The sequence below is a fragment of the Vombatus ursinus genome, unplaced genomic scaffold (genome assembly GCF_900497805.2).
Source record: "Vombatus ursinus unplaced genomic scaffold, bare-nosed wombat genome assembly UNPS02014773.1, whole genome shotgun sequence".
NCBI classification, from domain to species: Eukaryota; Metazoa; Chordata; class Mammalia; order Diprotodontia; family Vombatidae; genus Vombatus; species Vombatus ursinus.
In genome coordinates this window covers 9,888,397-9,905,280 of record NW_020954551.1, presented here as the reverse complement: position 1 = coordinate 9,905,280, position 16,884 = coordinate 9,888,397, and the positions used below count along the sequence as shown (strand labels likewise).

At 39.5% G+C, this 16,884-nt stretch overlaps 1 protein-coding gene across 3 annotated transcripts in view; it reads right to left on the bottom strand.

Moving 5' to 3' along the window:
* ATXN7 (ataxin 7) overlaps positions 1-16,884 on the bottom strand; it is a 107,150-nt gene that overhangs the window by 41,977 nt on the left and 48,289 nt on the right. The window lies entirely within an intron of this gene.

The following is a 16,884-nucleotide window of genomic DNA, read 5'->3' as shown; positions in this document are numbered from 1 at the left end:
GGCAGATAAACAGAAAACAGGAGGTGGAGTCTAATTTTATCTAATATGGTCATACAAGGAGTCCTTGCTGATGTAAAGTAATCCTTCTCTTTGGAAAGCGACTTGCCAGGAACTGAAAACAATTTAGTATATTCATTACTCGCAGGCTCAATTTTATGAATACCTTGAAAGTGATACATAATACCATGGGGAAGTACATCAAAAAAATGTACATCTTCAGTACGTGAACCTTTATGTTCACAATGTTCAGTGTCAGAAGTATCATATGACTTTTTTTGGAATTGGAAACAGCAGACAGCCCTTCTTCCTACCTGTCTGCTACCTTTTAAAGGTATAGGTTTCCTTCTCCATGAACTGCAGTAGTATTTTACAGAATTTACTGTAATTTATTTCATTTTTCACACCAAAAAAACCCCCAGCCCCATCCTCTACACGCATTCTGAGAATAGCATGCACCTGTTTGTGTTTTGTATTTTTCCAGCAATAGAAAGTTGAATAATGTGTCTAAAGTGTCAGTGCTTCCTAACCTTACTTAAAAAAAAACAAGAACACCAAAAACAAAACACAAAACCTTACTTTTGGATGACCAGTAAAATTCCTGTCATTTTTAGAACTCAATTTTCCCTCTCCATCCAAAGGCTCACGGCAAATGCTCCCCAGCTTCAGAACGAACCCCCTTTCCCCCACAGGACTCCTCACCTGTCTCCCTTCAGAAGGGCCCCCACCCTTTCAATCACAAATCCTTACCTTTCAACCTAGAAAGAGAACATTCCACTAATCTTGGAATTTTACAACAACATTTTCAAAGCTCAGCACCAACAACACTAGAATGGCTCCCTTCCAAAACCCTGTTGGCCCCCTTAAAATACTCGACAACAGGCAGGTGTCTGCCTTCTGGGAAAGTTCCATAGACAGCCTCAGTGGAAGACAGAGAAAAGGCAGGAGTAGGGGGAGAGGCTAAGCAAGCTTGTACTGCACTGAAAAATGAAAGATGGCACCCGAATCTATTCACAGGACCATGATGGAGCCCTCTGCTCAGCCAAACCAACTATACCGTACACTCCTTCCAGATGCGCAGAAAACCCACCCAGGCCAGGGAGTGAAGAGAAACTGTGGCCACCCCCCCGTAAGTGGTCCATGGGGTTGGCCTGCAGACACATAAGGGCAGGGATACTTCTCACTCTTTTTCAAGCCTCTGTCCTGATCTCTCCAAAAAATCCAATGAACAAACCTAAGGGTTTAAGTGAAAGTTTTCAACCAGCAGAGAGAATGTAAGTTCCTAAAAGGCAGTGGCTGTGAATTTCTTCTCTCTCTATCTGCAGGAACTCGGTACAGTGACTAAGGACAAAATCAATAAGCATTTATGGCATATGTACGAGACTGTGGATAGGACTTAACAGAGGAAAGGAAAACTCTAACGTTGGAGGACAATTCCTAATTTTTTTTTTAATCTTCCACAAGGCTTTCATAAACAAGGGAATTGAAAAAAGAATCCTGCGTGCGATTCATGGGGTTCTGAACATTGTGTCCTGAACCCCTTTGGGGGCAGTCTGCTGTAACGTGGAACCTCTTCTCCTAATGAGTTAATACACAAAACACATGAGGATGGCAAAGATAATCAAATGTACTGAAATAGTAACATTTTTGTGGATATATATGTGCTAAAAAAAAAAAAAGTTCACAGACCCCAGGATTAACCCCGCTTGCGTGGAACGGCAACCTCTCATTTCCCTGCTCCATTATGTTCCCACGTTTCTTTCTCATTCTGCCTTGGCCGCCAGCATCTTTTGAGAGTAGCAGGTGGCAAAGAGGGGCCTACTAAAAGCAGGCAAGTTAGAAGTAGACTAAAAGTTCTGTTTGTCATGTCTTGATCTGACTACTTTTTTAAAAACATTCTACTTTTGACTGGAAAAGGAAATCTCATTCTGTTTTCCATGAAACCATCTGCGTGCCCCCAGCGGCTGGTGGTGATTTGAAAACAAAGGACAACTGAAAAAATGGATTGGACTTTTTAGAAATAATAATAATAATGATGATAATGATGATATAGCTAGCATAGTGTTTTAAGGTTTACAAAACACTTACAAATTTATCTCACTCTTCACCACTACCCTGGGAGGGAGATGCTACTATTATCTACGTTTTGCAGCTGCAGAAACTGAGGCAAACAGAGGTTAAGGGTCACATAGCTCCTAAGTGTCGGAGGCTGGATTAGAACTCGGGTCTTTCTGACTCCAGATCCAGTGCTCTAACCACTGTGCAACCAGATGCCTCTAACTTAAACTTTGATTCTCTCTTCCAGATACTTGTTCAGTGCCTTACAAACAAAGACACTTCCTAAACGTGGTTTGAATGATAAATTAATACTATATTTAATAAAGTAATGATTTTTGGTAGAAATTCTCCTTCAGTAGTTATTTCATCTTCTTCTAATCTGCTACTAAATTCTTTCTAGATTTCATTGTTCAGGCTCCAAGGGCAAATAAAGTACAACATATATTTATCCAGAGACTCCTTTCCTAGGGGGCTTCACCATGGCCTGGGCCCTCATGGAATTTGAGGCTGAAAAGACAGAACCTGTAGTCCAACCAGACCTGGGACAGGAAGCAACGCGTCATCTTTATCTAGCCCGCGGTCACTGGCGTTGCCTGGAGACCCCTGGTGACAGGGAGCCCACTTGGCCCACATTAGTCCATTCCATGGTGGAACTGAAGCAAAAAAGTGCCTTGCTGTGCCTTCCACCAGCGGCTCCTCGTTCTGCTCGAGGCCAAGCTGAGCAAATTGGGCAAACACTCTCTCACGCACAGAGCAGCCCCGGAGCTCAGACACTGCTTTGAGCTAGGATAGCCCCCGCTCCCCCAGTCTTCTCTTTTCTAGACTCAATGTTCCCCGTTTTTCACGTGGCTGCATTCTGGGACCATGGCCACTGTGATTGCTCTCCGAGTTCTATCAAGGCCGGGTACCCAGACCTGATAACCCACAGGACTAGAGCAGCCAGGCCCCTGGCCCTCTAGGTTGCTGTACCTCACAGACGATGCAATTTTGCACTGAACTGACTGATATCCCATGACTTTTCTCTGACAAACTAGTCCCCCAACTAGGACTGCTGAAGTTGATTTTTTGAATCAAAATGTAAGGCTTTCCATCTCTCTTTGTTACATGTCATCTTAGCAGATTCAACCCCATGTTCCCAGCCTGTCACGAAGCCTCTGAATCCTGACAGTCATTCAGTGTGTTAGATGTTCGCCCTGGCTTTGTCACTGACAAGTGCATCAAGCATGCATCCAGACCAGGAGTTCTTAACCTGGGGCCTGTGAGCTTTGCTTTAAATTTTATTTTTTTAATATAAAATTTGTTTTCTTGGTAATCCTATGTATTTTATCTTATGCATTTAAAAGCATTATTCTGAGAAGACTACTGCAGACTGAAACAAAAGAGATTAAGAACCCCTGATCTATACCTATACATAGATCTAAATCCAAGCCATTGACTAAAAAAAAGCACAAGGCCAAGGATAGATCACTAAGGCACTCCACTGAAGACCTCTGTTAAATAGACATTCCAGTAGTCATAGTCTTATCCTCAAGGTTATCACACCTGTTACTTCATGCTTTGTATGTTTGTGTATAGGCTCTGAAGCCAGGGGTCTAGTTAATGGCTCTTTCTTGGATGGGCAGCTAGGAGGAGAGAGAGAGCTAGGCCTGGAATCAGAAAGATCCGAGTTCAAATCCAGCCTCAGGCACTTAATAGCTCTGTGAGCCTGGCCAAGTCACTTCACCACTGTCTGCTTCAGTCTCCTCATCTGTAACAGCACCTACTTGCCAGGGTTGTTGCGAGGATCAGATGACATGTTGGTAAAGCGTTCTGCAAATCTTAAAGCACTCTCTATCTATGTGCTAGTTATAGTCCTGTCTTCTGTGAACTCCTTACTATCTCATCTCTACTGCTCTTCTGCCCACACCACAGCTACTCTCTGGATCAAACCTGGTCGATAAAAACAGGTGATTGTTTCCCTTCCTTCCCTCTCCTTTTCAGGTTCTTGCAAACTCTGGCAGGTTCTCTCTACCTAGAATGCTTGGGAGCACAGACCCCAGAAACCAATGGTAACAGGACAGGCCTGCAGAGGCTACCACCTGGAGAAGGACCAATGGATAATAGATATTTTGGCCATGGTAACCCAACTGGGCCTCGTGGGCTGTAACAGAAAATGCATTACATCTTTTTTCCCCAAGCCATTTAGCAGAAAAGTCATGACGAGTAGTAATGAATCACCAAAAATAAACAAACAAACAAAAAAAATAAAACAGATGTTTCTGCTCAGAATAATGTAAATGGAAATATGCCAAACGTGTGCAGAGGCAGCTTAGCACTGCAGGGAGTGGACAGCACAAAAAACCTGAGTTTGAATCTTACCTGGGACACGTCCTAGCTGCATGACCCTGTGTAAGACATCTTTAACCTGTCTGCCTCAGTTTCCTCATCTATCAAGTGAGAATATCAATAGCCCGTACCTCTAGGGATAGTGTGAGGATAATAAGAAGATATACGTAAAGCACTCTGCATACATCTTAAGGTGCTATATAAATGCCAGCTATTATTATATGTGCACATATGCATTCCCCCTTCCCTTCCCCACACACAATGTGACTTGGTCTTCCTGAATACTGCCCCTAAATCCCTAAATCAAATATTCAAATAGCTAAGGCATCACTCTAATGTCAAAAGAAAAGAAAGAGGGAGAGACACTTTGGATATTCAATCTGTCTGTAATAACTCTTTGGTTCAGGGCTATTTCTACTCTTACTTATACACACACATGCACACGCACACACAGAGGAAAGAATCCCACTGTACACAGAGTTTCCATTCCAATGGGAGGGAGACCACAAGGACACAGAATGATACCTGCAGCACAAACATAAACTAACCACTACATACACACACACAACCAGGTCTGGGAGGATTGGGAAAGAAGGGGTCCGAGTTACATCTTAAGGGAAGAGAGGGCTTCTCTGAGGCAGAGGTAAGGAGGGAGCGCACTCCAAGCATACGTGATTTTGGGTGAGTGTGTGTGGGGGGTGGAATCTGCTTCCATTCTCTTCTAAGATAATTCACCAGCGCTGAAGCTGAAAATGAGAAGCCCAGAAGCTGTGGTCGGGATGGCTGTGCACCCCCATTCTGTTCTGTGGCACAAAAGGAGCACTGAGTTGACACAAATTCTTCTCCCTCTGCATCAGCCTACTCACAAAGATGAGGCCGCGAGCAGAGGGCCAGGAGGCAAACGGGTGAGTCATGGCTCTGCAGAATGCACTCAATGCCCCCAGAGAAGGACTTGGGGGGGGAAGCCCTTGAATATTATACTGGAGAGAAAGGTGATTCCAGAGACAGCCCAACAAGATGAAGAAAAAGACAGAGACGTCTGAAACTACTGGCTGCCCCTTCGGGCGACTTCCATGACGGGTACTGCTGCCTGCGATTCTCCCAGACACAAAGCTTTGTGGCAGGATGGGTGAGCATTTGCACTGCTCCAGTCATGTTTTCCTACTAGGAGATCTCTCCACCAATGAAATCACAAATCCCAAAAAAAGCCTCCTGCTACAAAGAACCGTACGCCCCAATTCACAACACTTGGAACTTCCCAAATGCGATGCATTCCAAGCTACTATGAGCCCCATTCCGGGTCTCGTGGGGGGCCATCGATGAGAGGACCTCCTTTTTGTGCTCTCAAGTTCTCTACAGGGGGAGGGGATGGGGAGGAAGCGAATGAAAGCCCAAGTCTCCTCTCCATGCTCCAGGGCTGTAGTAGGGCAGTCAGGTTCTAATTGGTCCTAACTGGCACTTACACAACCTTTAACATTCCTCACCTGCTGCCAAGTGGCACTTCAAAGGGGAAGAAATTATTTTTCAGCTTGGAAACACTAAAGAATTCATTCAGTTGTGCTCCTGAAAATTCAATGACCAATAATGGCTTTGTCAAAAAATGCGATTATATTATTATTATTCAAAATGCACAATTTATTTACAAAGCTGGAATGAAGTTCAAAACCATGGTCAGTTCTTACTTTCTTAAACTGTGTGCTAGTATTTTGGGGGTTCATGCAGCTAAGTAGGCCAAGTGGATCTAGGATCCATTTAATTGTTCCAAACTGTTCAAAGTCAGGCATATAAAATACCTCTCCACAGTTTCATCTGCCGAGTCTTTGGATCGACCATGCTAGGAACGTGTTTCCCAGTTGCTTAAGATACAAAGTGAATACTGGGAAGAGACAACCAACCCAATGAGTCCTGTGTGTGATAATGAGTCTCTCTCAGGCCCAGCAGCGGATCGCTGCTGGCAGACCTGTGATCTTCCAGAAGACCACATGTTTTACATAGGCTTACCACCACCTCTGGCTGAAAAGAACAAAATTAACTCCCAGAGCCAAATTTCAAATCACATGAAATGGAAATTTCCACAAGGTGCTGGTCAGAAGCAGCCTTATTATGGCTGAAATGTGCTTTTCAAAGTCACTCCAAATTTGGTTCACATCATCAACTACCGAATCCCAAAACTCTGCATTCCTAACTCACAATCTAGGAGAAGTCTGAGCACATGCAGTTCAACTACACTCTGGGATATTTATTCAGAAGGCAAATCACAACTGATCTAGGCACAGCAACCACCCCTAACAATAACAACAATTCTTATGAAAAATGCCTGAAAAATAATAAAATCTATTTGAAGATTTCAATGTACCAATCACAGTCGAGTCTATTAACACTTCTATTTTCACTGCTGGTTACCTAATACCTTTCAGGAGTACTAATTCAACACTCCACCCTTTGAATTTTTTTTTTTAAGTAAATGGCTACAAAAGAAGGTTTATGGTGCATGAAAATCTGGCTTCAGATCCTCCTACCAAGCTTCTTCCGTGTCTTACTGAATTCAGCCATCATTAAACCCAGCAGATTTACCAGAAAGCACTATCACCGGGCTTTAAGAGCAATAAAGCATGGGTAGAAATAGAGCTAGTACCCAACGTAAACAGCAATAATCCTAGAGCAGGCTGCAAATCATCAGTGGTGGGAGCTTCAGTCTGTACTCACCTTTCCAGAAAACATTTTATTTTAATGTCCAGTCTAGATGGTATTAGGGGGAAAAAAATCACACACTATTAGGGACAAAAATCCTGCATTGTTCTATAAAATATAAATCAATTCATCAGAAAGAAGAAAATTATGTTTCCAGCCATGAATTGCAAATAACAGGAGCAGTTAACGTCTTTCCTTCACATTTCCATTAAGAGGTAAATCACACAAGGTGTGCCCTTTCTCCATTAAAGTATTTCAAGTGAGAAGAGTAGAATTGAGACCTACTGTTTATATTACAGTGTATTTCAAATGATGAAAATTATTGCACAAATCTTTCTCCCCTTCTTTTTAAACGCCTGAAAAAAGTATGTGATTCGGTAACATTTGCCTATATGGTTTCACATTTTTAAGACATTACAGTTACAATCTACAGACATAATCCAGCTTGGAGGAAAATGACTGAATTTATTTTTAAAAATATTTAAGCCCATCCATAAGCACAGACCTGGCCAAAGAGACTAGATATACAAACTCCTCTCAACAGTTATCCAACCAAATTGGCAGGTGTCACTGTATAAAGCAGTACTAAACACTCCCTCTTCTGGTCATACATAGGCTAGACCACATATTATCAAGTTCTAATTATCAGAAGGGGTGTGTGTGTGTTTGTGTGTGTGTGTGTGTGAAATATGAATAACTGAGTCATTCTTGGGAAATAACTATATGTCAGAAAAATACAACTAAAATATGAGTTCACCTATTTAAAGTGCATTCCAAATCTTAAAGCATTATATAAATGAGAGTCATTGTCATATGAATTTACACACCATCCAATGATTTCTTTAAAAGCTGAAGCAAAGCCAACAGATAACATCCAATCATTTTCAAGTACGAGAACATAAGTCCACAAATATTATTGTCCATTAATGATTATTAAATGTCTACTGATGTGCAGAGTACTGTGGTAGGCAGTGGGGGTTAAAAGCCCCAAATGAATCAGTCCACGCCCTGGAGAAGCTGTATGTAATAGTAGGGTATAGAGAGAGCAGGAGAGATGTCAGATCAAAGTCTCTAGGAAGATGTGAAGGGGGAGGGAGGGAAAAAGTCTAAATCATCAAAGACTTTGGTGGATGTCGCACCCGAAACTTTAAGGGGAAAAAGATTCCAAAGGATAAAAATGCGGAAGGCAGCACCTTTCAGGCACGAGAAATGACTCATGAGACTTGCATGGGGTGGGGGGGGGGTGAGAAGGTCAGAGAGTTCTTTTCACATCAACACGATGCAGTGATCAGAACGCTTGGAATTAGGAAGACCTCGGCTGAATCCTGCCCTCAGACCCCGGGCAAGGTTCATGTAACCTCTCAGCCTCAGTTTCCTCAGCTGTAAAATGGGAATAATAGCACCCAATACCCAGGTTGTCATGAGGATCAAAGGACATGTTTGTAAAGCACTCTGCAAACTTTAGAGTGCCACTACATAAATGTAATTATTATGACAATGATTTATTTCACCACCTTGCTAGAACCTGAAAATTTTCCTTGCCTCAAGCAGGGGATATCTTCCTATCATATGGAAGGCTATTTACTGCCTGTTCCACAATTAAGAATGAAAACTGTCCCTGACCCGGTTGTGACTGACCAGGGCAGGTACTCTATCAATGTTCATTCCCCTCTTCCCAGGTTAGGAAAAGTCCTCGCCTTGGTGCTAGAGGGCTCTGGATTCCAAAATCGCTGTTTACTTACTAACTGGAAATAAGTGACTTCATCTCCCTATGCCTCATTCAGCTTCCTCAGTATAAAGTGAAGGTGAGAGGGGAGATTAAGCTGATGCCAAGATCCTTTCTGGTTCTAATGCTTAAATTTGATCGGATCAGTCTCAATGAAATTTTAATTTTGAAACAAAGGCAGAAGAAGTTGGCATTACCAGGTTGGCTCCTCACATCATCACGGTGTCAGCCTGGTCTGATTCCTTCACATTCACAATTTCCTTAAAAGTGCCAAGTACCCCCACAATACTGAGGCCATGATTCTACCTCTTTAATGTCAGTAATATCTTAATAAGAAAAGCAAATATACAAGTCAGCATAACAGCGGCCTGAATGCTTAATCAGAGCTTTTGAAGCCTGGAATTAAAAGTGTGCACCCAAAAAATGGTATTGTATAATAGACTGGGGAATCAATGAGAAAAAATACTTTAATGTCTATATATTGTATGAGGAGAGGGGAGAAAATATAAGTATATATAAGCTGAGGCATGCATAAATCATTATCTGATGCTATTGAGATTTGCAGAAAATTTAATTAGCATGAATCAGTTTGTGGTGAAAGTAAAATTAATTCATGGGATTCATTTTGCATTTTGGTACTCAGAATGATGCAAATTAATGATCAAATGGCCAACTTTACATTTCCTTTGGGGCTAAAAATAATGTCACCTTTGCCATTTTTCATTTTGCATGTTAACACTTTCATGTATATGACAACCATCTTACAACTCTAGGTTATCTGCATTCAATAGTGACTGAAATATTATTAATAATAACATTTTGGTGGTAAGCATATAGACAGAAGCTAGTTAACCTCCTCCCTGAAATAAAGATCATCTTTTTGTGGCTCTAAAATAGCTCCATCAGTTTCGGTGGTTATGCCAATTAAATCTCGAAAGGAGCTAGGCAGTTTTACATGGTTAAATCGTTTCTACGAATGCCTCACCAGTGGAAATGAAGGCTAAATGAACTTTAAGATTGGATAAAGGAGAGAAATCTGCAGTGAAATGTCTAACCTCGATGCTGCCTACGCAAACACTCCTGCTTCTCCCCAAAGGGAGGAGCGGCTGGCCTGCCGGGAGCTCCATGACAACAGGCGGTGTCTTACCACGAGGAACCGCTGATGATTGGGGACATCTGCATGTGCTTATGGCTGGTGCATCTTTGTAAAGTGAAACAAGATGACAAGGATCCTACAATCAGCCAATGGACTACTCAGTGAATGGGAAGTAAAACCAGAGGGTCTTCGAGAGACTGGCATCCACTGGATGTGTCAAGGAAGGAAAAGAACCCAAACTGATCATAGAAGCTTTCAGTCTAAATTTATGACACTGTGAAAGAAAAATACCTCATTTTCTATTTAGTCTTCAAACCAAACTAAGAAGTTACTTTTAAAAGTGCCTGAAACAACCTGCATTCCCCCAAAGGCTTTTACAAACAGGAGACAGACAAAAACAGCAACCTGTTGCTGAATATTTCAGAGCAGACTAAACTTAATTATCTGATGGCAATTTTTAGCTCATAAATAATGCGATTTCTTTGTTTCAAGTGTTGCCCAGGATGGAAACTAGCATATTAACCAAAATACTTAAGAGTACTACACACTTTACCCTGATGCTAACACATTCTGAAATGACTTAATTTTGCTCAGAAGGTATAATGAGTGATTTCTATTTATTCATCCTCTGACAAAAATGGCATTTTAAGAGAACATATTCTGTGCTGGCACCTTTAAAACAACAACCATCACAAAAACCCTTGGCAATTTTTAAGGAACATCAAAGCACCAGAGTTTGTGGAGGAGACTTCCAAGTTATGTGAGCAACAAAATGGACTATACATTTATCTGAACCTCATGACCTCTCCAACCTCTTCAAAACAGAAATTATAAGCCAAAGTTAAAACAACTTCAGCTATCTCCACGAACCCAGAATCCAAAGGAAGGTTAAAAAAACAAACAGAAAACTACATACACACGCACACACATAAAACCAGAAACCCATGAACTGATGTTCACTGAAGCTAGGCTCACTCAGCACCCCTCTCCTACTAGCAGACCCAAGGACCAGACACAGGCTTGCCACAAAACCTACCCCACAGCTTAGCGCCCCCCTTTCCCACTTTCCAGTGCTGTGGAGACTCCAGCTATAGACTACACAAGTCAGCCTGGTCTACAACAGACAGGCAGGGCTGCTGATACCCTTCCAAAACAAAAGCCTGCTAGGACAGCAACCTCATGGCCCTAATGCTGCAAAGCTCTGAATGGCCAGTGGCAGGCCAGAAAAGTAAGGAACAGAGGGAGCAGGACAGGACGCCAGGACAGAATACCATGTAGGGGGGACCCTATGCAGCACTCCACTGAGCCTGAGAGAAAGCACACAGTATCCAGGTGGGACAAGTTCTGACCACCCAAAAATCCCCTGGGGCAGACACCTAGGCTGATGAACTAGGAATTGCCCATCATGGAAGGAGACTGAGATGCTTTGAGATCTAGCCTCCAAGGAAACCACCATCAGAAGGGATAAGATCAGAAAGGGAATAGGAGAAAATCAGAAGGAAGAAAAAAAAAACCAAACCAAACCAAACCTGAAATTAGTAAAGATCTCAGGAAGAAGAGAATTCAAAGACTGAACATAAGCAGATAAATAGAAAAAAAATGTAGTACCAAAAGGAAATGTGGCCTCTAGACCTTGCAGATGAGTTCAGGCACCTATGAACAGATACTGAAAAATAAAGGAAAATGATACATTTGATAGGACAGAGAGACCTACAGAATACGAGGAGAACATGGAACCATAAGATGCTGTTCCTGAGTGGTTTAAAAGAGAAATGAGAATGATGAGAACAGAATTTATGTCCTGCACAGCAAAAATAATAGGCAGAATGAGAAACTGGAATCTTCAATGGCAAACCTCAAAGAACAGGTAGAACAATAAATACACAGAAGTGGAAGATGACCAAGAAGAAGAGAAGCAAGAAACAAGAACTTTAAAAGACAACATGACCCTCTGCAAGCAGAACGTAATGATTTTGAAAGCAGGATATGGAGACACAACCTCAGCATAATAGATCTCCCAGAAGAACATGACAGGCCAAAAATCCAAACACCACAATGAAGAAAATATAAAAGAGACCTGCCCAGAACTTCTGAACATAGAAAATGATATTCTAATTGAAAGACTTCATAGACTGCCTCCAGAAAACAAACAAACAAAAAACCCTAAGGCTGCAAACTCCTAGACACATGATGGTTAAATTTAACAATTTAATTCAGAAACAAGTTCTCTAAGCCATCAGAAGAAAGTCCTTCAAATACAAATCTAAGCAAATTCAAAAAATGCAAGGCTATTCCATACCCATTAGAAAAGGAAGAAGGAATGGAATAAATAATGTGTTCTATAGAGCAGCAGAGCTTAGGATGCAGCCTGGGGTGACCTATGCTGCAAATCTGAGCTTAACCATACAGGACAAGAGATCAATCTCCATTAAATAATAAAGAGAAAGAAAACCAGAAGTGAAGAATTGATTTGCTTCTTGAACACCTCAAACAACAGAAATGAGGGAGGAGCGAACAAATGCAGTAACCAGAGACAACAACAGCTACAGAGTTACAACAGAGAGAGACCAGTAAGAGACTTCTTTCTACGCGTCCACAAGGAGACAAGGATGAAGGTAGGAATCCAAGAGAGGCATCAGTGAAGGTGAGAGGGGACATTACAGACAGAACATGTGGATACCCTCCCTACAGGTGAATGCTTCTTTTGTGGGACTACATTATAATGTGGGAGGGTACATAAAGGGGTAGAGAAGAAGGGGGATAGAGAGGAGAAAGTGATGCACAGGGGTCAAATCATGGGCTATCAATGAGTGGTGGGCTGCATCATCAGGGATGGGCTGGGGAAGGGGCCCTACCACAAGGCAAGGTCCTTTCTGACTCCTGCAGTGATTGGCACTGTTCTGGGAGTTGGGCACAATAGAAAAGGGGAATCCATGGAGCAAGCCCCACAAAGCAGTGGCAAAAAGCACCTTAATGGAGAGCCTAGAATGGATACCTTAGAAGCTTGATTGCAAGAAGAATACAGAGAAAAGGGAGAGATCAGATACTTACAGGGGTCATGAATAAGAGAGTAAGGGTCTTAAGGAGACAGAGAAGGAGGATGGACAATGAAGAGAGAAATATTTTTTGGAAAGGGGTGTAAAAAGTGAAATTTTAAATACTAATGGAAAAGTGGTTGAAGGGGAAAAAAAGGAAGAGGGAATCTACTTGGCAGAGGAAAACAGCCAGGGGGAGGGAAGGAGAATTATAGAACTAGATAAAAGCAGGAGAGAAAAAAAAGGAACTAATAACCAAAACCCCAAAGAGAAAAGGGGTAACAAATGAGAAGGGAGATCAGAGGTGAGGGGAAAAGAGTCAGTGGGTATAGGGCCACATTAAAAAAGATTAAGATAAAGCAAATGAAAGAAAATAGTACTATGCTTATATCAGAAGAGGGAGGAAAAAATCTATTAGAGACAGATGGAGGAAAATATAAACCTGACTTTAAATGTGAATGGATTAAACAAACCAATATAGAGAAAAAGAGTAACAGATTGGATAAAAAAACAAAATCCTACCATCTGTGGCTTATAAGAAACACATTTAACAACAAAGACATACACAAAACGAAACTGAGGGGATGGAAACGAATTTACTACGTGTTAAGTGAATCCAAAAAGGAGTTATAATCATGCTATCTGACAAAGCAAAAGCAAACATTCAAAAAATATTGAAGGAATAATCAAGGGTAACTATTATGCTGAAAGGAACCATAGACAATAAATCAGTATTAGTAATAAACTCACATGCTACAAATACCTTAGCATCCAAATTCATAAAGGAAACATCTGAGCTACAAGAAAACATAAAGAGTAACAAACGGTGACAGAAAACAATATCTCTCTTTCAGTTTTGGATAAGTCTGACAGAAAGAAAAAATAGGGAAAATATGAAACTGAACAAAATGCTAGAGAAACCAGAGCTAAGAAACTTATGGCATCATCTAAATGAAACAGCAAAAGAATATACATATCTCTCAGCACCACATGGAGCTTTTACATGTACTAGGGCACAAAGACATTGCAAACAAATATAAAAATGAAAAAATAGTTAACATTCATTACAGATCATAATGCAATGAAAATAGTAATTGGTTCAGGGATCACAAACAAGAAATGGACCCAAATGGAGACTCAGAAATGATATCCCAAAGAATAAGTGGCTCAAAGAACAAATCATAGAAACAACAACTATGTAAAGGAAAATTATAATGATGAGACAATATACCAAAAATTCTTTGATGCAACTAAAGTGGTCCTCAGTAGAAAACTGTACCCTTACAAATATATATTAACAAAATAGAAAAAAAAAGATTAACGATCTGAATATATATAAAAAATTGAAACAACATAACAAAAATTCTTTGACATAGCTAAAGCAGTCCTCTGATAGAAAATATTATCCTTAAAAATATATATTAACAAAATAGAAAGAGAGGATTAATGAATGAATATGCACAGAAAAACAAGAAATTCAGCAAATAAACAAATCTAAAATAAGCACAAAAAGATATCAAAGAGGGGAAATACATAAATTGTAAATAAAAAAAAATCTCCATGAAAATGATACATAAAACTAAAAACTGGTTCTTTAGTAAGACCAATAAAATTGTTAAACTCAGATAATCTGACTAAAAAGAGAACAGAAATCAAAAATTTTAAAAACAGCAAATGAGAAAGGTGAAATCATGGCAAAACCAGAAGAAATACAAAGAATAATTAGAAAACATTGTGTTAACAAAGCTGAGAACACAAAAGAAACAGAAGACTATCTTCAAAAATATGAAATACCCAGCTATCAGAAGACCAGATAGAGGTCTTAAATAACTCAATAACAGAAAAGGAAGTAGCTCTCACTATAAAGGAACTACCAAAGGAAAAAAAAAAAAAACTTTTCATTCTGATGGACTCACAGAATAATTCTATCAAACTTGTAAAGAATAGTTAGTACACACACTTATATTATTAAAATTGACTCAAACATTTACAATAGAATCATGTAAAAAATTACAGCAATTTATCTAAGAAATGATTAATTATGACCAAGTGGAATTTATATTAGGAATGAAAATATGGTTCAACATTAGAAAAATTATCAACTTAATCCTATTAAAAATCAAAACATCTAAAATCACATGATCATTTCAACAGACACACAAAAAGCCTTTGACAAAGCACAAAACTTTTAAGCTAAAAAGCCTACAAAATATAGCCAAGCACCATATACAGTGGGAATAGAAGAGAACCTTTTCCAATAAATATGGAAGTGAAGCAAAGATTCCCCCACTACCGTTGGATATAGTTCTAGAAATGCTAGCAACTGCAATAAGACAAGAGAAAGAAATCAAAGGCATAAAGAAAGCTGAAAAGGAGATAAAACTATCTGTTTGCTCCTAACATGATGGTTTACTTAGAAAATCCTGGAGAATCAGCAAAGATATCAACTGAGAAAATTAATAGCTTCAGCAAAGATGCAGGCCACAAAATAAATCCTCCAAAATCAACAGCATTTCTACACACAAGAAGCAATAACAGAAAGGAAAATCTCATTCCAAATAACTACAAAACACATAAAACATCTGGGAATCTGCCAATAAAGCACACAAAAGACTTGTACAGATCCAATTACAAAATGCTTCTTAAAGAAATAAAGAACTGAAATAGCTGGAGGAATTTCCTGTGCTCACAGTTGGACATAATAAAAATGCCAATACTACCCCAAAGTTAATGTGCACTTTTAATGTTATATCAATCAAATTACCAAGGGGTTACTTTACAGGACTCGATAAAATAACAACAAAATTCATTCGGAAAAAAACAAAAGATCCAGAATACCAAAGGAAATAATGAAAAGAAATAAGGATAGAGGAAAAATAACACTTCCAGACTTTAAACTTTAATATAAAACAGTCATCACCAAAATCATCTGGTATTGATTAAAAACAAAACAAAACAGAGGATAAATCAATAAAACAGACTAGACGAGGGAGAATTAGAAACAAAAGAACTCAATAACCCAGTGTTTGATAAAGTAGAAAACAAGCAAATTACCTAGGAAAAAGTTCACAGACCAACATTTTACACTATATTCCAGGATACATTCTAAATAGAATTAATATTAAAGATCATACTATAAAAGTAATTAAAAGATCATATTATAAATTAAAAAATTATACTATAAAAAATTACAAGAGATTATGCTATTAAAAATTCAAAAATGAAAACAGATTACCTCTCACAGGCATGGGTAGGTAATATATTTTAATCAAATAATAGAGGCAATTATAAAAGATAAAATATATTACTGATTACTTGAAGCTGAAAAGCTTCTGCAAAGACAAAAGTAATGTACCTAGAATAAGAAGGGAAGTGTTTGAATGAGAAAAAAAAAATCTTTGTATCACATTTCTCTAGTAAGAGTTTGGTATCCAAAACATATACTTAATAAACATATGTAAGACTAGCCATGCCCCCACAGATAAATAAATGGTCAAATGATATGAACAAACAGTTCTTAAAAGAAGAAATGCAAAGTATTCACAACCACATGAAAGAATGCTTCAAACCACTAATAACCAGAGAAATACAAATCAAACAACCAATTTGCGAATTGGCAAAAATGACTAAAAATAGCACAACCATTTTGGAAAACAATTTGCAATTATGCAAGTAAAATGACTAAAATGTCCACATCCTTTGAACTACAGACTATTTGTGTGCTTGGTTCCTTAAGGATGCCATCAATAAAAGGCGGCACCAATATACTCCAAAATGTTTATAGCAACACTTCCTGTGATAGCTAAGAATTGGAAATAAAGTACATGTCCATTGATTGGGGAACGGTCAAACCAATGGCACATGAATGTAATGGAACATGACTATGCTATAAGAAAAAAAGTGATGAATACGAAGAAGCCTAGAAAGATTCCTATGAACTGATGCAAAGGGAAATC